At 34.7% G+C, this 24,604-nt stretch overlaps 1 protein-coding gene and 1 long non-coding RNA gene across 4 annotated transcripts in view; both read right to left on the bottom strand.

Annotated features, from left to right (window-relative positions):
* Positions 1-24,604, bottom strand: part of CADM2 (cell adhesion molecule 2) — a 660,501-nt gene that overhangs the window by 517,006 nt on the left and 118,891 nt on the right. The gene's annotated exons all lie outside the window — the stretch shown is intronic.
* LOC310900144 overlaps positions 1-24,604 on the bottom strand; it is a 226,596-nt gene that overhangs the window by 176,718 nt on the left and 25,274 nt on the right. The window contains exon 2 of the long non-coding RNA XR_014584856.1: positions 21,349-21,419. This is a non-coding gene — a long non-coding RNA (uncharacterized lncRNA). The remainder of the gene's footprint in view (positions 1-21,348; positions 21,420-24,604) is intronic.

Raw genomic sequence — 24,604 nt, 5'->3', positions numbered from 1 at the left:
AGCTCCTGTGTTCACTGTCTTGAATGATTTTATTTTCCTAGCACAAGGGGAATGATACACACACACACACACAAAATAAAATAAAATAAAATAAAAACAATAACCAAGAGAGTTTGATGCTTTTACAAAATGTGGCCCTCAGTAATTCACCTAAGATCACAAACAAGTTCAGTGGCAGGAGAAAGATTTAACAGATTTAATCCAGTTTCCTGAATATCCACTAGTACAGTGGTTATTGGACAATTATTTCCAGCTTCTGAAACTCACATTTTATCATGCGTATTTACAGATTCATCATATACTGTTGTCTTAGAGAAGATGAACATCTGTAGTATTTTGTACTTCTGCCACCTGTCAAGAGTCTCACAGAGCATTAGAATGAAGAAGACTCACCCTCTTATTCTAAACCAGCCACTATGGTAAACTGTATGACACATAACAGCACTTAATGGCAGTCATGTATTTAAAAACACAGCATGCTATGCTGAATAATGATAAGCAAGTTTATATAACTGATCACTGAGCAACCAATATATATTGAAATACTATGAGCTTCACTGGCTCCATCTGCAAGGGAGCAAAATTAATACTGATCAAAAATTTCTCAGTGTACTTAGAAATGATGTAGTAAAAAGGAGCATCATATTCAAATAGCGAAATATATACAATTCATTCAGGGAATACAACAAGCATCAAAATGCATCTGTCATGCAAGCACCAAAATATTTATGAACTTGCTCCAACCCAAGAGAAATACATAGAAATATGAAATATGTAGTAAATCAACTGAAATGGAAAGGAGATTGGGAAAACATGGTCAAGACTCAAAAATGAATTCCTAATACAGAAAGGGGGGGGGGGGGGGGGGGGGGGGGGAAGAAAGGAAAAAGGAAACCATACTCTAAATGTTAGAGTGAACAGTTTACACACCAGTACAACTAATACTGTTTTAATTTTCACAACAAAAATAAAATAGAGGGAAAACATTTAGGCAAAGACAGAAGTCCTTGTTTAATACTCTTATAGGCAATGCTGATTCATTCAAGATGAACTATTGGACAAATATTGCCTACTATTTTGCATTAATCCAAATTATCTTTGCAGTAGTATTTATAATAATGTCTATAAGAGTCCTTTAGTGACTGAAATTTCTTCAAATACAAATCAATTAAAAATAGGCTGCAATTAAGTTTACCTTTAAACTAACATTTACAATGTTATTTTTCTGTTTTATATGTATATTCTAGAAGTAAGAATTTGCACAAATTTTGATTTGAAGAGTACTTACAGCTAGCTAATTAAATATTTATAGTACTGAGTATTAAAAGGAAAATACAAGTGAATAATGAATAAATGTATCTATTCCACTGATGCTGTTAGAACGTTTATATTAATTTTGTTATGTAAAATTCTGGGAGCAAGGAACGGACACACATCTGCATGGTTCGTACTTAACCAGCTTGTATGAACAGGGAAGAATGGCACCATCAGGACCAAACCTAAGCCAAAAGCACAGGAGAGGAGAACTGTTCTCAGCAGAAATGATCCCAGCCTTTAGCTTCTTATGGGCTAGCTAGTGCATACAACCCAGTGTATACCTGGGATACAGTCATTCGCTCTTATTCTTTGGCTAACACAGGAGGGGAGGAAATTCCTTTACTCCTCCTTCAAATGACTCTCTCCAAAGAAGAGAAACTGGTGATTTGATAACAGCGTGATTCCTTAGACACTTGATGAGTCTCCTTCAGGTGTCCCTACAAAAACTCTGAGGCAGCTATATTTAAATATCAATTTGCAACTGGTAAACTTTTGCTTTACTTCTTTAACCATCACTGTGTAAGATAATGGGAGGTAAGGGAAAAAGAAGAAACTATTTGCTAATCATAGAATCATAGAATCATAGAATATCCTGAGTTGGAAGGGACCCTTAAGGATCATCAAGTCCAACTCTTGATACCGCACAGGTCTACCCAAAAGTTCAGACCATGTGACTAAGTGCACAGTCCAATCTCTTCTTAAATTCAGACAGGCTCGGTGCAGTGACCACTTCCCTGGGGAGCCTGTTCCAGTGTGCAACCACCCTCTCTGTGAAGAACCCCCTCCTGATGTCGAGCCTAAACTTCCCCTGCCTCAGCTTAACCCCGTTCCCGCGGGTCCTGTCACTGGTGTTAATGGAGAAAAGGTCTCCTGCCTCTCGACACCCCCTTACAAGGAAGTTGTAGACTGTGATGAGGTCTCCCCTCAGCCTCCTCTTCTCCAGGCTGAACAGGCCCAGTGACCTCAGCCGTTCCTCGTACGTCTTCCCCTCCAGGCCTTTCACCATCTTCGTAGCCCTCCTCTGTACACTCTCCAACAGTTTCATAATCAAAATAGAACCAATATATCTTCCTTTAGAACTAAAAACCCAAAGCATGATTCACTCCATTGAGGAACAGAAAGAAAAAAAAAAAAAAAAAGGAAAATCACCTTATACCCACAAAATACACAGGTTCACAGTGGATCCCAGAAGTTCTGTTAGCTGACTGTTGGGTAAACACAAAAGGGAATGATTGCACAAGTAGAGCATAAGGCCCAATTAAGGATTTATTGGCATTAAATTGTTATTAATCATGCAAGGTTCTGTCATAACAAATCATCAACTATGCACAATATGCTGTGCTTAATAGGTTGCCATAAAACCCCATTTCTACATGTGTGTACATGCACATGCATACATAAGCATGCAAAAAAACCACTATTTTTCCCTTTATTCTTAAAGACGAAAACAAAAATACCACTATAACAAGGAAATGTCAGGTTTTATTTAAAACTATGGAAGATATTCATCTGATCGGGTCCTTTGATCAAGGAATTATTACTTTTGTAACTACCTGATGGCCTAATCTGGGTTCCTTTAACTGTTTATTTTTTGCAAAGGAAAGACAGGCCATGAAACTGTCATTCCAGGAAAGAAAACTCTCTTGATCCTCAGGACACTTGGAGCTTGGGAAACAGCAAGAGTTTTCTCAGACTACTCCAAAATGCCTCAGCAATGTCCAGCAATGCTGGATTGTCCTTGACCTCTTTAGAGGCTGCCGAAACCAGTGCCAATTACTGTCAATTTCTTTGGCTTATTCTGCAGTGTAGACACCTGCAGACCATGAAATGGAACAAGATCACAATTGCTTTCACACAGGTCACCGTGCAGCCAGAAGCTGGTAACAACTGTCACTCATTACCTAGTGAAAATGTAATCAGATTGACAGTACAGAGATGAAAGTCACTGTTCTCCGTCATCATGAATCTGCAGTATTTATTCCTCCTACAGGAAGAAGTTAGTCCTTCTCCTCTTCAGAAATTTATAGTTACCCAAATCCCCCAAAATAGCAGCCATAAAATACATGTCCATAATATATTAAACAATTAGAAACACTAAGCAAGTTGTCTACAGCAACATTCTCAACTCACTTGTTCCTACAAAGCCAATGAAAAGAGTACACACATTCATGGGCAGGAGAAAAGAAGGGAATGAGAAGGGAGAGATTGATTTTGTCATGTTCTCAAAGCTTAAATCAATTTGGATGCTAGTGGAATAAAGACGGGAGAAAGCCTTGAGTTAGATGTCCCCCACAATTGCATCCAGCTATCAGCTTCTTTCTAGATATATTAAGAGGATTGTATGTCAGCCATCTCTGATGACCCTCGGTCCAGAAATACATAAGTGATAGAGCAGCAATTTTTTAACTGATAAGTTCTTAGGTAAACTAAGATAAAAAAAGAACTGCTAAAGTTCTATCTCCAAATAACAAGTATAACAACAATGGTAACAAGACATTCCCCCACAAAGTGAAGTTCAACACACACTAAGATGTGGTGGTGAGGAGCACTTGTGAACTGACCTTCAATAATTTCCTCTTACTTTCATATATCAGAAAAATATGATAACTGTTCTTTATTAACTAGGTATCAGGCAGATAGTTTTCTCCAAACTGTAAGCCTGCATAAAGAGCTTTGCTTTACCTACTGAACCAAGAGTCCAACAGATAAGGACAGAGACAGACCTCTACAGCCTGCTGAAGATGTTGTTTCCCATGCCACCTCCTTCGCTTCCTCAGCACATTTTGTACTGTTAGTAAGGCTAAAACATTCAGACTAAGACAGCCTTTGAGGTTTAACTGAAAATAAATAAATAAATAAATCACAATCTGCAAGAATCTTCATCATTAAACAGAAAATAAAAATCCAAATGATCACAAAGGAAAAAAAAAAAAAAACACAACAAATGAAATGCTAGTTAGTGGAGGTCATCTGCTATGGCAACTAATGTGTTTTCCACCCAATTCCTGCCTTACAGATAAAAAAAGTTCACAAATCAAGAAGGATGAAATGATTGCCAGAGGGACCTTTCCTGAAACTAAGGAGGAAGAGGAGCTATTTCAGCAGTGAGAAATACTGCTAGTATCAAGTTGTTAACCCTGTAACAAGAGATTTTAACAATAGGGTCTGTAACACTAATTGCACTTTGCCTACCTCTGATAAAAAACAAGCAAACAAACAAACAAACAAAAAAACTCAACCAAAACATCCTTTTGCCCCTCCTTCAGGCAAAACGAAGCATAACATCTCTATTTCTTTTTCTGTATTAAAAAAACAAAAAACAACAAAAAAAAACTTATCTATGCAAATGTTATTTCATTTAATTTCAAAATTCAGGTTTATTTTAAGATTGTGATACTTCTGGTCATTACTAATAACAGACATATTCAGACTCTATATCGCAACATGTTATGACTGCAAATAAAATTCATTCAAAGGATGAAAAAGCTTATATTGCTACAAGAAAAAATGAACAAACTTATTCTAACTTTCTCTCTCTCTTTTTTTTTTTTTTTTACTATCAGGTAACTAATTTACAAGAAATCAAGAAGGGACAAACCTTTGGGAAAGGAGATTCGGAGATTTAGTATTTGTTATGAAAAGCTATTCACATTTGAATGTTCGAAAGTCATGAATTTTTATGATAGTACATAACCTTTGTCATTTTACTTCTTCACAATATGAAATTCATTTCATTACCTGGATACCTTATCTGAACAATGCTACAGAGTAGCAATTTTGCGATAGCCCTTGAAAATAAGAACTTGTTATTTAACAAACCTAGTAGCACAGTATCACATAATGGATTAATGTACTGTTTTTATTTCACTTTTATTCAGTTGTTTAATATGAGCTTTTAATTCTAACACTCTCCAGTTTTATCTAGTGTTTAAAATTAACAAAGGAAAATATGGACTAAGAACTGAGAAGTAAATAACATATTTCTCTTTGACTGTTAGCAGCTATTATTTTTTAGCCAGTATTTCTTGAATGGATACTGAAAATGTCATTTTGCCTCAGTTGTTGCTTGCACATTAAAATGGATTCTTCGTCCTTTGCATTTTAAGCTGATCCACATTAGGTCAAGTATCTCGTCCTTTTCTATTGTTGTATTCTTCAGTATATCTTGGTACTTCACCAAGCTAGCAGACAAACTAGCAGACAAGCCAGCAGACTTCAGCATGCTAGCAAAAAAAAAAATTCAAATCTTTGTGAAACATTTCATTGAAACTATTTAATAAGAACATCTGAAATACGAAAGATAGTATTCCTTAGAAGATTTTAGTTGTTTTAATATGCAACATGCACTTTGATGGTAATGGGGCTTATATAAAGAAAAGTCTTGTGAATCTCCTGCAGAGTAGCCTGTGCTGTAGAAAGGACATCTTACTAAAAGAGTGAATACCAAAAATCTAAGAAGGTAAAGCGAATTTAAAAAAAAAAAAAAAAGATCGTGAATACTAATATATGGCTAGTAATATGGCTAATATACTAGTTATCATTATTATATTGCCACCTAGTTAACATTTGTATCACATACTTCAACTTTTTTTTTTTTTGGCCTCATAGTCATCATCAATTACAATTCTAAAAAGAAATTGGCTTCCCAGTGCATGTTTTACAACTTCCAGTAATTTCTTCTCAGGTAGGAGTTAGACACAGTGCCTAATTTTATTAAAGCTATTAATTCCTTTAATTCCACACATCCACAAACATGTAAGCATAAACAGGCTACCATACAACAAATACGAATTGACTGAACTATATAGTGTATACATTTCTATACATAATGGTTATATCTGTGCAATTATTTAAGAGTTCTGAAAACTTCAAGCAGATGTGTAAAAACATCCACAAATTCCATGCACATGAAAGAAACATAGTAGTAAGTTGTTCGTACTTACCAATGTGAATTATAACAAGTCAGGTTTGCTACCTAAACTAAGCTTAGCTTCTAAAAACATATCACCTATGTGGTTGGTATCGTCTTAACTATCACTGTAATATTATTATTTTATTTGAGCCCCTAAAGATATAGAAAGAGTGATTGTTTTTTAAAAAATCTAGCTCTCTATTTATCTATAGAGAGTATCTTCAGTTCTGAGACAATGAAAAGAATACTGAAAAATCATATTTTTTTTTATGATAATACAGTAAAACTAGTTCTGTAAAGATTAAAGATTTTAAACTTCTTTCTTTCTGACGTTTTTATGTACTGGCTATTTTGTAAATACTATTTCTTTTTTAAATAAAAACATAAATTTCAATGAAAATTAAGAGAAGGAATCCCAGAAGTCAAAACACAAACGTGAAAACAAACATTGCAAAGCTGAGGAACAGATATTGATAGTTACACAGAAAAGACCAATAAACAAGATAAAGCACAAATCATTCTGATTTAAAGCCAAGATTAAGAGTAAAAGAATAAAAAATATTGTACTTAAAATTAGGCAAATGGGTAGTAGCAATTCTAGCTTTAGAGATACAACATTAATTTGAAGCATGTTGTCAAAATCAAACTGACCCAAGTAATGTAGTTTCCCATTAAGTATCTGACTAAAGAAGAAAAGAAAAAACATCATGAAACTCTGCGGACCAGTCACAGTTTACTTCTTACAATATCAGAGTGAAATACAAACAGCACATTGACAGATCAAGTAGCGAACACAGTAATACAAATTTTTCCATAATTGTTACCTTCCAAAATTTTTTCAAACATTTTTACCTCTGCAAAGGAAGCCACCGAGAAAGAAGGAACAGAAAGACAATAAACAACAGCTGAAGTATTTCTACTAAAATAAATAGTCCAGAATAAATCAGGAAACCTGATCTACCAAAAATGGATAGATCATCCTTGTAGTAACGTCACTAATAAAAATTCCTCATATGTGGAATTTTTCTTTTATGGTTTACAACTTTCGCAGTTTAAATCCAATTTTTAGTGTAAAAAATCTCTTGATACTACATGCAATCTTGTATTTTTATTTTGCTTCTGTCTTCCATCTCTTTGTATTATTAAAAAAAACAAAGCAAAACAAAAAAACTGAGGTAGCTTTATTTATATATCGTCACATGTTCATTCTTCTACGTCAGAAGATGCCTAAAACTGATATCAGTTTTGAAACCTGTAACTCAACATAGAAATTCTAATTTATTCCCAGCTACAGCAATCATCAGTGCTTTTATTACTATGAACACCCCTGACTCTAGGCTAATAAAATTATTATCAATTAATAACTTAATATTTTGAAAATACTGGAAACAGATTGAAAAATGTTCAACATTTGTATTATTTTATTGCAGATTTTGTTTGTTTTTATGTGAGAAAAAAAAAATCTTGAACATGTTACAATGGCATCTGTTCTGATTGCCTTCCTGTGTATCACTTGGTTTAAGTTATTGAGACACAAAGTCTTGTGCTCCTGTGTTCTTGCACAAAGTCTTGCAAAGTCTCATTTTCTGTGCAAGTCCAAACTATAAATGATGAATACCCAAGCACCACAAAAACTGAACATAAAATTTAAAATTCCCAGCATAATGACATTACTGTAAAATTACAGTATGTTAAAACTTCAGAAGGTTGCATAATAAAATTTGTAAATGATTAATATACTAATTGTTGCAACTATAATTGCAGAGGCAAGGTACTAGCAGTTGTGGAATACCTAAGTGTTTACTGACTGATATAGCCAGGTGAGAAGAAAATTCAAGTGAATCCTGATGTTTCCCTAGGAATAAACTGTATGAACTATTGTAACTGAAATATAGGTTTATTTTATTGCCTCTGTTTCCTTGCTGTAAAATCAAACAAGAAACGTGGAACTGTTTGTATTGTAAGGGACCACATATCCCACTACCCAATAAACATTTTACTTTCATCATAACTATTGCCCGCAGTTTATTCCTTTGTATATCACCATTGAAGTTATCATGTAATCTTCATATTAAATATTCAGAGATCTCTCTACACCAAAAGATAAGCTTCATCTAAGTACATTTCCAGAGTAGATCTCCATATTTGTTCAAGTCTTTATAACATGCAAGTTCTGATCTAAGCCTAAAGCACTAAGGCAATCAATGCTGATGAATGACTAGAAATGGCTTCTTTATTCCACTCCTCACTGAATAGAAAGTTTCCATTATCTTCCTCAACATCTTCACTCTATCAATTTGACAGGGGCATGCAGTTCTACACTCCACTGCCTTCACTCTAGAACTGTATACAGCTTTTCTATCTTTTTCTAATATAAAAGAAAAATGATAAACGATACAGTCTAGTGAAAACTTATTGTCTTCCCTTGTGTCATCTTTTTTTTTTTTTACCCTCTTTTAATTGTTCTATATTTTATTAAAATGCATATTAGGATAAATACCCAGTGTCAGTCAAAATATATATGCATAGAATACAAAAGCTTATTTGGACAAGCAGAAAAAGAAATCATTACAGCACAATAAATGGTAATCTAGTTAAGTCTGGGTGTAATGCACCTGTGACAAAATTTATAACATCTTATCTTTTTTGACTTATCATTGTACCTGCAAAATATTTCTCTTACTGAGAAACGTTCTGGAATGAGCATTCATTGCTCAAAGATAATTGGAAGAAAATGACAAATACGAAAATGTTCATTCAACTAAGCAGGGTTTTATCAAGCTTTTGACGGTTAGACAACATAACGTTAATTGTAAAAGCAAAGTATTACAAACATCCATGAAAGCACTGACAACAATATTAAAAAAGGAGCTCCCTTTCCTCACCCAGGCCATTTCTGCAGAACCGGTCCTCCCCTGCAGAGTGGTGTTTGCTCCTTCCTAAGATGATCTCTGATTTCTATAACAAGGATCCTGTTGCTGCAGGGACCCAAGATACCAATGGTGGTCTTTTAAACCCTAGTTTACTCCTTACTGGCCCATTATATTTCCAGCTTTTGGTCTTTAATAGGGGCATAATGTTCACTGCAGAGTACTGATGAGCTTTCACATTGTCTGTCAACCCTTTTAAACTTGTTGCCTTATAATAAGCAAACATGTAAGAGTCCCCTGCAGACTTAAGTTCCCAACATCAAATTTTGTGCAAAATTAAAAATTATACTTTTTAAAAACATTCTGTATTTGTGATAACTCACATAATTGAATAACATATCTTGGTATTAAGAAATCTTCTGAAGAAGGAATCATCAAGTTCCAGGAGAGCACAGGATGTGGATCCCCTTCAGGGATCGCTGTGCAATAGAAAAGGAAGGATGAAGGCAAGGGCTTCACCAAACACCATACTGAAAAGCAGAGCTAAGAATTTTTCTTAACACCCACAACTCCACCACCACTTCCTCTTCATTCCGCCTTCCCACCCCAGGAGTCACCAGCCCCACAACCACAGGACAACTTCCATGGGACCTGGCACTCTGGAAAACAGACCACAGCATCACCACATGCTCATTGCCTACCATGGCTACCACATCCACAGCCTCCCATCCTCTCTCTCTTACCTCCTCTACCCTTACTTTTGCAAACAAGAGGCTTCTGTACGTAATTACTCCAGGCTGGGCTATGGAAAAAGGAAGAAGGCAATGCTAACTAGCTGCTGCCAAAACAGCGGAGATTTAGGCCCATGATGATCAAAATTAATAGGTGGCAATAAAACATACTTTTAGAATTATGATACTACAGTGTTATTCTAGCAGTGTCCACTGCATTCTTAAGGGGCCAATAAAAGACCTCTTTATATTAAAATTATCCCCCTAAATGTGGACTAAAATTACATCAACTTCTGTATCATCATAAAAGTTTAAAAAAAAAGTAGGACAAACCTCTTCCTCTTGTTTTATGCTCTATCAAGCCATTCTGCAGGTAAGGTACTGGTTTTCAGACAGAAAATTGAGTTTAGAACATTTTCCATAGAAATCCAACTGAAAGTTTACCTGAAAATGTTCAAGAACTCCAAGAACTTAGGCTTTAGGTATCATAACTGTTTTTTATGAGTGGAAGATTAATTTTGGAACTTGGATTATATATGTTGAACAACTTAACCTGCTAAACAGCCAACAGTTTCTGCAAAACAACTGCTTTCCCCCATAGCTTCTGTTTGATACTTAGTTCATCTTTAACAAAGCTTCAGCTAACGGGAAGTGAACTCATAAACATTGCATCTCCACAAACACCATCCCATGGCCTTTTTTATCTATATGGCATACTCATTTTAATCCATATTACATGCTCACTTTAAACTTGTGGGTTTTGGAAATTTGTGTTCCAGTAATTAATTCCATTAACCAGTAATGCCTGATACCTGAAGTACTCCATACATATTGGCAACTTAAAGCATTCACTCACACAAGAATAGCAAACCTGAAAAACTCAGGAAAAAAAAAAAAAACTAAGATATCCTCATGTCTATGGCATAAAATAAGTTATTTCTCATAATTTTACAAATGAATAGATGAAATTTAAGTTTATTTTGGATGTCATCACTTTTAAACAAGGTGTTCAGTATATCTAAGTTCGTTTTACCTTTGTCACCAAGTAAAGGTAGAGTTACTTCCTCAAAAACTAATGGTATCTTAATTGATTTAGATTAAAAAATATAACACCTTCTAACTACAGGCTGGACCCAGAAAATAAATAAATAAATAAATAAAACTTTTCCTTGTATAACAAAAAATCACCAAGACTTACAACTAATCATTTTTTTTCTCCATAGAAAATTGTTTAATGGGTCTTCTAAAGGTGGCTAGTATGTGCTAAATTATACAATTTTGTTTTCATCTTTGAGCTTTATTCTTGAGCACCATCATCCAATAGCAGGTTATGATGAAAAGCTGTTTCAGTGCCCCCGTGTGCAGATCACATCCTCTTATTGAGCTCCCTGCCCTTTCCTACCTGTCCTTCCTCCCTCCCATCTTCAAATAAGAAGTAAAGCTTGATCTTTTCCTTGATCTTTCTGTAAAAAGCAATCTATAATATTGACCTCTAAGAGGCTGCTAGCAATTAGATTTCCCAAGCGGCTACAAGAGTGAAACCAATGTTAGCTGATTCACAAATTGTAACAATTCCGGGGGCTTTTCTGAATAACTCTTCTTCACTCGGCACAGACACAGAAACGGGCTGGCTAAGCAGGACAGCCAGCAGCACTGGTCTCCACATCACCCTCCCCACAGCTCAGGCTACTGCCCTCTGCCTCAAAAGCTGTCAGCCCATTCTGGAGGCACCCTCAGCTCCTTCAGGCACTGCCACTCAGCCAAAATTCCTACTGTTCATCAAAGCCTGATGTATCTCCAGTGTCAGCCATCTCCTAAAGACACATGGTGATGGGAAGCTGCCCTTTTTGTCTCTCATGCAGATGAAAATGCCCGAGAGGTTTCTTAGCTGTGGACTGCTAAAAAGAACCACCAATATGTGGGTCTGAAACAAACAGCCAGTAGAAGAAAAGAATTGAAAATGCCCTGTATACCTGTAAAGAGATCATCTTCATTATTCAATAAAAGCATTTACTATGCTTTAGAAAGACTGCTCGCAGCCACTTCATTAAGTTTCACTGGAAAATCTTACTTATATTCATATAACTTTGTCTTTATGAACAATTATTTATAATGTAGCATATATCTTAGGAACGTAAAAATACCATTCCGTAGCCAGCACAGTTAAACACTTCTTGAGAAGTTTCTCCCTTGAAAATTAATTTCCCTACATACCCAAGCTCTGCTATTCTTTAATAACTTAATCCAGAAGAGCGTCATTTAATTGGTTTGTTTTCACATCTTGGAAGGGAGAACATCAGTCTTGGGGCCTGACCACCACCAATCTTCAGATGAATCCTTTTGTTTTGTGCTCGATGTTTTATGAAGCATTTTGCCAACAATTTTATCTCCCAAATACTCTCACAAAGCCTATTCAGGAACCAAAGTCAGCAGACCACAGGCTGTCCCAATACCCTCTTTCTTTTCCATCTGTGGACAGAACCACAGGCCATTCATGTGTAATGACCTTGATACTAAAGGACTCCCCAGGCAACTAGAATCTGTAAGTCAGTGGGATCTCCTGTCTTTAAAATAACTTTATTTCAGATGACTAGGAAAAAAACAGTGAAATATTTGCAGCCATTGTCATTGAAGTCCTTTTGTGGACACTGCAAATAATGCAGTATATGTTAGAATAAAATAACACCAATTCATTTTTAAAACTAAATTCATTCTTTAGTCACTAAGAGGTCTCTACCATATATTCATATAAAATTTTAATTCCAGATTAATGTGTCAGACTATTTGTGTACATGTTGAAAGAACAGACCTGCAAGCAAATTCAGCAGTCACTGTTTGCTACACAGCCTCCCTGGGTGCAGCATGTGGAAGTGACCTATAGCAGGAAGCCAGGTGGGAATTGTGTTCTCGGCTTTTTAAGAAACTGAGAAGCCCATTCATGCAGTGGGCAGCAATTCTTTAATGCAATGGGCTGGAAGCACAATTGCTGAATTTCACAATTTTCAAGTTACAAAGGAAAGTCAGAGCTTAATTCTTCAATCTTTTCAATAGGGCATTTGCAAAACTATCCTACTTTCCTTCTCCTTTATTAAAAGAAAAAAAAAAAAGCTGCTATGGTAGCTGCTAGTGCAAATTTAGAATACCAAATTAGGTGTGGAAAAGAAAATAAAAAGCACCTTTCAAAAACTGTGCTTCATATAATTCCTGATATGTATGCATATACAATGTACATGTGTTCAAAACTGAAAAAAAAAAAAAAAGTCACACCAGAAAGTCTTTGTATTGTTGAAGGACATGCAAAATTTGACAGTTATATGAATCAAGAGCATCAGTTTTGCTGACATCTCCAAATCTGGTAGGATTATCTAAGTAAGAAGGTACATAAAGTTGTTCGAGATCTTCCAGTGCGAGCTAGCAGAGATACATTCAGACCAGAATACAGGAGCATGGAAACATATAGGAAATGTTCATATGAAATTTAAGAATGAATCATTAAGATTATACAACTAATATTCAATGTCTTACTGACACTTCAATTTCATCATAAGAATATCCCAATTAAAAGAAACAGCTGAGAAATCTGTCAACGTTACCAACTATTCTGTGTTGCCTTATGGAAAACACTTGGTGCTTGCATTATGCTAGCTACAGAATACCTAGTGCAAAACAGATTACACCAGCGTAAGAGAACAATCTTCTGAAAGAGTTTGCTATGTCTTGGAAAGCATTGGCCTCCTTTGACATTTTTATTCAGAGAATAGATCTTAATTTAAAAAAAAAAATGAAGGCACTAAAAAGGTAACATTTCTCTCTGAGATGTCAAGCAAAATGAATGCACAGCATGATCTTGTGTTGTCAATGCTGTTAGAGACCATCACTTTATACAGCCAGAAATATAGCACTGTTACTGTTAGCCTACACTATTAAGTTTGGTATTACTCAAAGTTTGCCATAATGTTCAGGGGAAAAAAAAAAAAAAAAGGAAAAAAAAAGAATTAGTCTATTAAAGCCATAGAGCTCAACAAGAAAAAAATTGTGATGGTAACAAAAGCAGAATACTAGCAGAAATCTGAGGGTAAAAAACCTGTGGCCTAAATAGTGAATGAAGGGATAAAAGAGTAAGCTGTTCTGCACACCATGAATTTAGCATTTTAACCTAAATATAAATTGAAAAAAAAAAATCCACACTGGCATCAATAAAAACAGGATTAAAATTAGGAAGAAATTCCATCCTTCTTGACATTCTGTCAGCTTTTGGGATTTCAGGAACAAATGTTTTGTCCTAATACAGATTTAAAAAAAAAAAGTTTTCAAAGAACTTAAAGCTTCTATTGATTTCTGCTATTTTCTGAAAATGATCTGGAATTTGACACCAGCATTTTTGACCTTTTTTGGATTCTCCTTGATTTATTTCTTTTCTTCTCTTTTTTTCCCTTTCATTCCTTGAATACGTTTCAGGAAAGGATTTTAATTTAGCTAGACAAGACTTTCTTTTGCAACATTGTTGTGACTCAATGAGCAAAATAAAGCAACAGCTGAAATCAATGACAAAGGGCATACAAAGATGAATTCTGGCACAGCTAGCTGGAATGATTGAAAAATTTCTGCACCAGATGCTCATTACTGACTCTGTTTGGTCATTTCAGCACAAAGTTATTTAGATTTGATGGAAGCCTCACTGTGATTTGACCAACAGCATTTAAACAATCCATTAATTCAGCTGCAAACGTACCAATCACTAATAAGGTGGCAACCATTTTAAACAACTACATTTACTGCTGGAGAAATCATTAGTCTGTAGCCTACAGCTGTTTGATATCAGGAAGTGTGCACCTTGGCTTTTGGTGGGTAGTAAAATCCATGTGCTGAGGTTTTGATAGTCTAGCACAATGACTGCAAATAAATTGGTGAAAAAATACAAGGTGTGTTTTCTATTTTTAATTCTCTTTCCCTATTTGTTAGGAATTTCTCTTATTTTACCTTAAAGGGAACAAAATTATTCACTAGAAGCACTAGTAATAGAAGTTTTAGCTCATTTTGAGTAACTTTTTCCATCAGACTTTCAAATGGGACTCTTCTTATATTAAAGATCAAAACCATAAAATGATCACCTTTAAATCCAAAAGTAATAGGAGACACTATTCAAATCAAACCCTTAATTGAAAAGTGTCTTCTTGTTGTTGTTGCAGCTTAAACGTGTTTTTGTTTGTTTTTTTTTTCAAATACTTAAAATAATAATAAATATAAGCATAGCGGCTGTTGCCATTGAAACAAGCAAGTTAAAATGACTTTCAGCTTCTTAATTACTTAGTGTTAACATGCTAACACCTTTGACACTTTGGTACTACTTAATCCATGAAATAAGTGCAATATTTCACAGCTTTATTCTTCTCTTAAGTACCTTCTGCCCTCAAAGAATATTAGAATTGCTTAACATAGGATCAAAGGTTCAATTACTTTTCCCTATTGTCCAATTAAGATACAAAACAGTCAAGAAAATAAAGCAAACATATAGAAAATGAGAAATGAAAATTAATATGTGCAGTGAGAACAACGAGGAATAAATATCAGAAAGAGAATTGTTACAAAGCCTGAAGGTGATGAAGTAGAAAGAAGCAAACCAGAAAGCTAGAAAAGAACAGGTCAGAATTTCAAGAGAAAAAAAGACAGTAAAAGAAAAGTAGAAAATAGCTTCAGTCAAATATATTTGACAGTCTGGGCCCTGGATTAAGAAGCTACAGCACAGAGACAAAAAAAGCATAATTGCATTATATTAAGTGCATATTGCTGCATCAAGTGCAGTCATTTCATTTTGAAGACAAAAAAGAAACAGTAAATGTCTAATGAAAAGCAATGAAATAGTCTATCATAATCTACTTTACAAGAATAGATTTGGAGGGGTAATACTCAAGTAGAAGAGCGCACACACACCCCAACCAGAAAGATTTGTGTGTATGCAGAGTATAGGTATACAAAACAATAACAACCTAGATCTACGCAGGGTCATTTTTTTTAGCTTCTTGCATGCATCTCCCATAAAAAATAAATGAATAAAAATTCAGAAGTTCCCTATGCTGAATCCAGTTCAGTAGATGTATCCAACTTATGTCAGTGCTTTTATTCAGCCAGACTGAGTTCAAAACAATTTGCCTGAATATATCCACAATCAAAGGGTAACATTTCATTAATAAACCATACACAATGATATCAAAACAAGCATTGGTTTTCGTTCTGTTTAATGGGCTATAATAGAGACCACATTCATGTTTGAAACTTGTTATTACTTTCCTAAAATAGCAGTAAGTGAAATGATCCCATTCATTCAGCTTGTTTAGTGGATAGAAAATACGAGTAAAACCACCTGGCACAACAAAAGAAGAAGAAAAAAAAAAAGGTACACAAAGCTGTATCAGAAAAGAAGTCTAAACCTTAACCAGGCTTGTGACACATAAATAATGTAGGGTTCTCATTTTTCATAATATTGGACAGTAATTTTAATTTTCATCCTTTCCTGTAATCTACATAATCTTAAACAGTAGCTTAAATAAAAACCCAAATAGATCATTGATTGGATGATGAATTAAAGCTTATCTCATTGATTACAGTTTTATAGACATGCTTACTAGACAGGCTTTAACTAGTTACTTAGGATAAGACACTATCTAACTGCCTGTTAGACAGATAGATAACTGCTAGCAGAGATTATGAATAAGAAATCAGGAACCTGGATGACACTCACCCAACAAGATTAAATTGCTTATAGTTTTCTAATTTTAGCTCATGTTTGCAAGTCTGCAATAAATGAATCTACTGTATATAATTGCAAATCATATGGAAAAGTCTGAAATATTTTTACAGTTCAAAATATATTTAAGAACCATTCAAACATTAAAAAGCTAAGAGATACTTGTGTTTCTCTTCTCAAGATGAAACCTCTAAAACACAGAAGAAAAGAGAGAGCCTGGTGTCAGGAACTTGGGGAGAAACAATAGCTCACTGTAACCAAAGTCACCATCACTGAAATGAGCACCTAACTAGCACAGTTCTGTAAATCATCCAGTTTTGTTTTGTCTCCACTGAAAAAAAATGTATGAGCATCGTGGGAAGGAGTATCCAAGTAGCCAGAGATACTGTCCCAACTGGCAACTTCATAAATGAGTAGCTTACATCTCATCCTAATTACTGCATAGTACAAGCTGGACTAGAGTTTATCTCCAAGAAAGACCAGCAACTTCAATTTCACAATATTCTGTGGCAGCTCAATTGCTCAACTGCCTTTCCTAAGCCGATGCAGGTAGAAAGTTTTCTTGTCTCTTCTGGAAGATCCATAATTTATGATGTTAAAAAATAAATAAATAAAAAATGTATTCTTTCAACATCAAACCAGGAGTCTTCATTTCAACACACTGCTTTATCTGCCAGTGAGTACCATCTCAGTGAGCTTATGTTCCCTCCCTGTCTTTCTTCTCCTTATTATCATCTTACTCCTGCACAACTCTCTATCTTGCAAGCTGAATGAAGGATAATATATTTTATTTAGATTGTAAGTCACATAGCTTATTTTCTGTGCTATAAGTAATAAAACAAAAACATAACAAGATGTTCAATTAAATTGCACATCATAGACAAGGTACACTGTGCCCTGGAACAGCTTCCATTCGCTGCATAGAAATATGCTGTAGACACGACAAATCTTTGCAAAGTTTCTCTTAGTAATTACTCTGCTTAATGCAGGCTGTCATTACATGGTAGCTTTGATATGGAAAAATATTTAGTGTCATACTCCTTGTGCAAAGCTGCCAGCAGTAAATACGAACGCCTTAAGCCGAGCTATCTCAACTGCACCTTGTATGCCCTCCTCTTTGAACCCGAGCCCTGCACGCTGTTTGCCTCGACCTGGCCTGCTGGGCCAGCAAACTTCAGCTCACCCATGCCACTGGCCAGAATCATCCTGCAGGGTAGCTGAGGGTACTGGGCCTTGCCCACCAGGTAGGCAAAGCCACCTCGCACCCTGCCCGAGGCCGGGCAGCTCACCCGTGGCTGAAGTTGTGCCCTGTGCCCCTGCAGTGGGAGCTCCTGGCTCCGACCCAGCTGTTTTATTTTCAGTGTTATATGTCTACCTGATCATCACTTTAAAGTACAATACAGACATTATAAAGGATTTATTTACCCTGGGAATAAAAGGTATGTTAACATAAAGCCTTTGATTTAATTGAGGAATGCATGTGTATCTGAATTAAAAAAAAAGAAAAAAAAAGTCCAAGAGGACAAAATAAGTAATAGGTATCAAAACACTAGACTATTCATTCCTTTACTTTATTCTGCTTTCACCCAGAATAAACCAATGCACAGTCACAGTGCCCAAAAGCCTACTAAATTCAAATTTCATACCAAACTGGGGCATCTAATGAAGTATTAAAAGTTTTTCACAGGCAAGGGAAAATCCTTTACAAAGCTATAGCATAAGCACACCTTTTTCATTAGACATTGTCCTGACTGCTTGAATTGTTGTGGTACTTCAGAAAACGTGTAGCTTGCCTGTACCTTGATTCCGCAGCTGCAGGGGAGTCAGCATGAACGCAGTGCCTCAGGTTGTTGATAGGAAGTGCAATGTCTACTTTTGTGTCAGCTGAATATTAAACATGTTTATGAAAAGATTTGGGAAGATGCTTCTGTTTTCAAAAGTTATTTTTAGAGTTAGGCAGTTTATGGTTCAATTAACACCACGAGACAGTCTCATAGAGCTAGGGGAGGAGGGAGAGGAGGAAAAGCAGGATGGGAGGACGGCTATGCTCTAATTTATTCTTACAGAAGTGAAGCTATGATCAGTTGTAACTATAAACTAATGAAAACTGAATATCAAGTTTTATTTTAACCAAGAAGAAATATCAACATGGCAACAAAAATAGAAGTTAACTTTTTTTTTTTTTTTAAACAGTGCAACATAATTTCTCTGACATTTACAAAAGCAAGTGGTTTTGGTTACTATTGTAGTTAGAAACACAAACCTACACAAAGAAAAATATTGAAGAATAATGTCAGCATGTAAAAAAAGCAGGTGTAATTAATCAAGATGTCAGAAGATGACATTCCTGCAGAAATTTTTAAAGGCATCTATAATTTTAAAATACAGCTCGTTCTTATGTACAACATTTTGTATTTAGAAAACATACAGTACCCCTCTAGACGTCTAGTAGTTACTTAATTGGATAGCAATGCAAATGGCATTGGTATTTTCTAACTGATTCGTTTGTAAGACTATTAAAGGGTCTAAATTAAATTTTCACTTCCCTTTGCTTTGCTTTTAAGCTTCATTAAATGAGACTCAGATTATTTCTACAGAACATGTAAGAACACAATCTATTCTAGGTTCAAGAGATGTATGTGACCAATATTTTATGACTGTTCTAATATTGTCACAGGTTTCACTAATAATGAATGTTGCCATAAAAAATCCAGAGTTTGGAAAGATTGGTCCTGTTTCAGAAAATACTGATAGAAGAAGGAACTGTCTTCACATTACATATTAATATTCATTTTCCAGTTCTACCTTTTTCAAATCTAAGTTTCCAAACAGAATCCAACCTAATATTTAAATGCACAACCTCAAGATTTCCTCTTGTGAACCAACTGTACAGTTATACAAAGGTACGTGCAACTGTGAATAATTCCCAACAATAGAACTGACACAAGAGAACAGACAATAAGACAGTATTCAGTTACCTCATTTGGTAGATTTACATACACAGATAGTTGGAAATTATTATGAAATACCTCTGAAGTCTGCAAACGACATTGACATTTGAATCAAGTTTGGTTCAAAGACTAGTCTATACATTGTAACTATTATCTAAGAAATCACTAAATGAAAATAATTCAACGCTGAATAATTTCATATGTGGTGAATTACTGACCCTAACTCATTGGAAAGCAAGATTTCCATTTCTGTCAGTGAGGCTTATCACTTTATTCTTTGTATTTCAATTTAAATAAATAGTATCAAATTTGATAGAACAAATTTTGTGAAAACCAGGTTTTCAAAATGAGAGAAAAATAGTTTCTTGTTTTCAAAAGACATCTGAACTTCAAGTGTTTTTCATTAGTTCCTGGGAAGTTAGTTTGTTATATCAGAATATAAAACCAGAGGCACCTGAATACACAGAACACTTTCCTAAGCCTCCCCCATCTTTTCTGGAGATTGTTAGTTACCATTTCAAGCAGAAGTATAATAGGCTAATTGCAGAATAACACTTTGAAAAACAATCCTATAGGCAAAATAAGGATGCCATAGTAAAATGGCTGCCAGGCATCCTGAATCAACATTGTTCACTGTGTTTTAATACACATTTTCTACCACAAGTCTCTGAATGCATGAGTACTAGATATCTCTGTATTCACGTATTCTTCTTTGCACATGCTGTGCACCAAATGGCACTATTTAGCAACCTTTATACAAACTTTTTTTTTCCATAATGTTTTCCTGGTTTAAATACACTCTCAAAATTCTCATTTCCTAGAAATAGGCTATGTCCATGTCCTATGAACATTACTGCACAAGTAGTATGGATATGTGAACACCGAATAAAACCAAACTTCTTAGTTTAACCATATACCACAGAAAAGAGTTACTGGTACAGCATGTAGAGCTTCCACAAGAACCTAAGAGAACAACATCTAACACATATTTTAAACATTTCCTTCCTTCTACAAAGAAACCATTAAACCATATCAAAACAGACATTTGACAAGCCAGGCATCCATGTTCACACCCCAGTGTAATTTTCAGAAAAAAGGGATCACTCAGTTAACACCATAGGCTTTTAACATTAATTTCACAAACTATTTTAATTATCTTTTAAATAAACTACAATTTATGCAAAGTCATAACTGATTTTTTTTACTGTTTTTTCTGATCATATACACAGTGGTTGATAAAGTCCAATATATCTCAACCATGTTGTTCAAAGTCTTTCAGAAAAATCTATTTCCAGTTATAACAGCCATATGGAAGATGTAAATAATGACTAAGGAGAATATTACTGTTATACCAGAAACTAAAATTTTCCTAACAACTTCTACAAAACGAACACAACCCCAAAACTTAATGTTGGCCATTAACAAAATTCAAAATATAATACATATAATTTATATATATAGTAGCCATGCACAATATTTCTCAAAACACAGGATTACAGTTTACTTTCTTGTACTCATTTTTCGTTCATAAATAACACATCTACAAAGACCTCAAAGTTAGAAATTGTACCCTAAATATATAATTTAAATGTCAGAAGGACAAAACAGTCAGAAAAGCCTATGAAAACTCAATAATGCCTACTATCCAAGCATGTCCGTATCAAATACCTTTTCAAATGTTACAGATTTTTACATGTTGTTAATATAGGAACCAATTACAACACTGATTAAAACACCACTGCACAAGTTGTTACCAATTATTCACTTTTGCTTATGTGCTCATTTAAAAAAACAAACAAAAATGAATATTTTTCTTACTTACCCACAATGTACTATAGAAAAGCATTAAGCATACTTGACAACCAGGCATTCTGTTAACCTTCAGTTACTCACCTAGGAAACAAAAGAAAACACATAAGTACTCTTTTGTATGGGGAGAAAGAATACAGCATTAATTTTTAACATATGTAATAACCTTCTACATTTTGAACATCTCTGAAATAAAGTATTTTATCTTTTAATCCAAGTTAAATGAAAGGAGCAGGAAGTATTTTATGTAGGGAAGTGGACCACAAAACAACAGTTAGGTAGAAATTGCATATTTGTTCTGTAACATCCAACCAGTTTACTCATCTGTAGCGCTCATACAATACTGTTCTGCTACCACAAGAGGAGTCTCAAAATCTTCTGAAACCATACTGGATAAAGATACAGTGTTCAAAATACACTGCCTGAAGCAACATTTTAGCAGAGCACTGTTACAAAACTAATTAACTTTTGTAACTGCCATAATAGCTTTCAAGGTTTCCCACAAAGCCTGGTGGGAGATCCAACATTTTGCCCAATAAAGTTAGATAATTTTTTTGAACTGGCATATTTATATATATTTTAAAGCTTATTTTCTGTTCACCAGAACAGTGAACATAATATGTTTTAAGTAATATCAAACATATAATCAATGCTATGTTCTTCCAGACATTTATTGAATTCAGCATTTATTATTGAGTAGTGTGTGTGAATGGAAACCAATGATGAATATCAGAAAAAAAGGTTTCTTCATCAATATATATGCATATTTGTATATGCATAAACCACAATTGTTTTTAATTGTCTTGTGTGGTTTTTTGACTACCTAGTACTCCTCTGTGTGTGTTACATGTAAGTTATTAAATAAATACTACAATTAGCTTATCTATAATTTGAATGAAAGAAGATACATACACACATACTCTGCTTGAGAATACATGCCTAGGAAGTAAATAGCTCATTCCCTATTAGAGTGCATTTCATTTGGGCTTCTACAGTTATCTTACTGCCATAAGTATAAATCCCACTTCCAAAGAGATGTAATTGTTTTTTTAATAAAAGTATACAAGAATTAGCTTAAGCCAAATATGTATATTTTCTTAAAAGAAGGTGAAAATAATTTTTAAAAACACTATTAATAATTATTTAGCATTCCAAAAGAACACTGAAGATGTTCATGTTTAATTCTAAAGACAGAGATAGTTGAGTTTTACATGACTACCTTTACCTCAACGTTAATATACACACAATGTACAAGACTAACATTTCAGAACTCTAATTTTTTTTTTTGCTAATGAAAAAGAGTCTCATCATCTTAAAGGTTTGCATTTTTAGGTTGTGTTGCTTCTAAGGATCTTCTGGATACAATGTCTAACAATACCAGTTGATACCCAGGCCAGAAAGGACAAAGAGTCCCGCTCTTAGTAAAACTGTAGCAGAAAGTTGTAAGCAGCAAAACAATACACCAACATATTACAGCACCTAGCTCTCCCCCTCTGCAGTATCTTAGGTCCAAACTAGACCTTTTTACAGGTGGCACCCTGCAAACTTAAACTCTGCACAAAGCCAAGTGGCAGTTCAAGTAGTCATGATAGCCCCAGGGTACTTTTCGTAAACATCTGCTCAATGCAAAAGACAGAAAAGTTACCTACTCAGACAAGACAATTTATGTGAAAGTTTAAAGAGAAAATATTCAGTGTGTTTATGTGGGCTTCAAGTGTAGAAAACCCAGAACTGAGGTTGAATTGTACACCTGAAGACAGAATTCAGCTGGCCTGTATATGAAAAATCCCATGACATTTTTAAAGCAAAGGTTATTTTCTGAAAACTTTCTAGTCATTTAACTATTTAAGAAATCATTAAACTAACTGAGGTCAGTTCTTTATAAAACTGCAAAAAAAAAAAAAAAGTGTTAGAAGGTTTATTTCTTTTCTAATTGTCTTTGTACAGAGTCTTTGAACTTCCAATGCAATTAACCTTAATGAAAACTTTAACAATAGTTTAAAGATAAGGAAACAGCATTGTGGTTATCCTAGATAACATACATCCTTCACAAAAGGCCAAGCAGTGATATTCTTCTCAGAACTCTCCACACACCTATGCTTTTCCAAACTGCATAACATCTGTAATCATCTCATCCTGGGCCCAAGCATAACTTTTCATTTCATGCACTTGTAATACTTTTTTTTATGATGATAAGTAGTAAGGATGCAATTTTTTCACTAAATGCTGAAATATTTTCTGTCACACATTAGACATTGTTTATTTTTCTCTAAGTAACAGGTACTTGACATAGATGTATTAAACTTTCACCCACACAAGAATCCTAGTAAACACCACTGCAGTCATCCTGTGGAAGAATTAAGTGTCATATTTCATACGATACTCAAAATAGATGAAATATAGTATCAGTAAGAACGATGGACCACTGCTCCAAGGAACAGGAAACCCACAAACCCGCACCTCCTCTTGGCTAACCAGCACTGAGGCATGCATGATTGGGTTCCAAAAGCCAGAGACTGCTCCAGGCCTGGACAAACTAGCTTCTTCTTGGTGATCTTCTCGAGAAACAAGAAGCTAGTGACTAAGAAACGACAGACCCATAAATCTAATCCCATTTAGTTAACACATTCTCTAGACAATGCAACTAGCTGTTAAAAGATGGTAGGACAAATCAACACAGATATAAAATAGAAACCCTATAATTTATTTCCAGTTGCAAGCAACCCACTCATGCGATAATTTGAAAGTTCTGTATTTGAGCTACAAGTAACTCACTTTCTAAACAGGAAAACTTCCCTCCAGCAATTACTTGAAAGCAATCTGAATTATTTAGAAATACGATTTTGTTAATAATTAGCTGCTTATATTTTGCATAATCATCTTCAGAGATACAAAGCCTTTTTTGTGCTGTTATTCTTTTTCAAATACAATGTGTTTCTTTCATCTATACAAAATACGGGTATGAGTATACTAGAAAGTAATTGCAATTATCGAAAGATCAAATGTATGATAAAATTAAAGTATTGGATCAAAGCTTTCACATCGTTGTCAAATACATTTGGAAACATACTGTATGATTTAAGGGTATAAAACAGCTCATGTATATTCAGACACGGGCAGATGAACACGCACACACAATACTACAGAGGCTCTCTTGAAAATGTACTAAATGTGATACTTGAAAGTTTACATTAGTGTTCTAAGATCTTTATATTACCGAAGAAACTTTCTCATACTAGTGGCAATCAAAGTAACATCAAAATCACACC

The sequence above is a fragment of the Anser anser genome, assembly GCF_964211835.1.
Source record: "Anser anser genome assembly, chromosome: 1".
Taxonomy (NCBI): Eukaryota; Metazoa; Chordata; class Aves; order Anseriformes; family Anatidae; genus Anser; species Anser anser.
The sequence above is the reverse complement of the archived record's forward strand: the minus strand, read 5'-3'. Positions and strand labels throughout refer to the sequence as shown.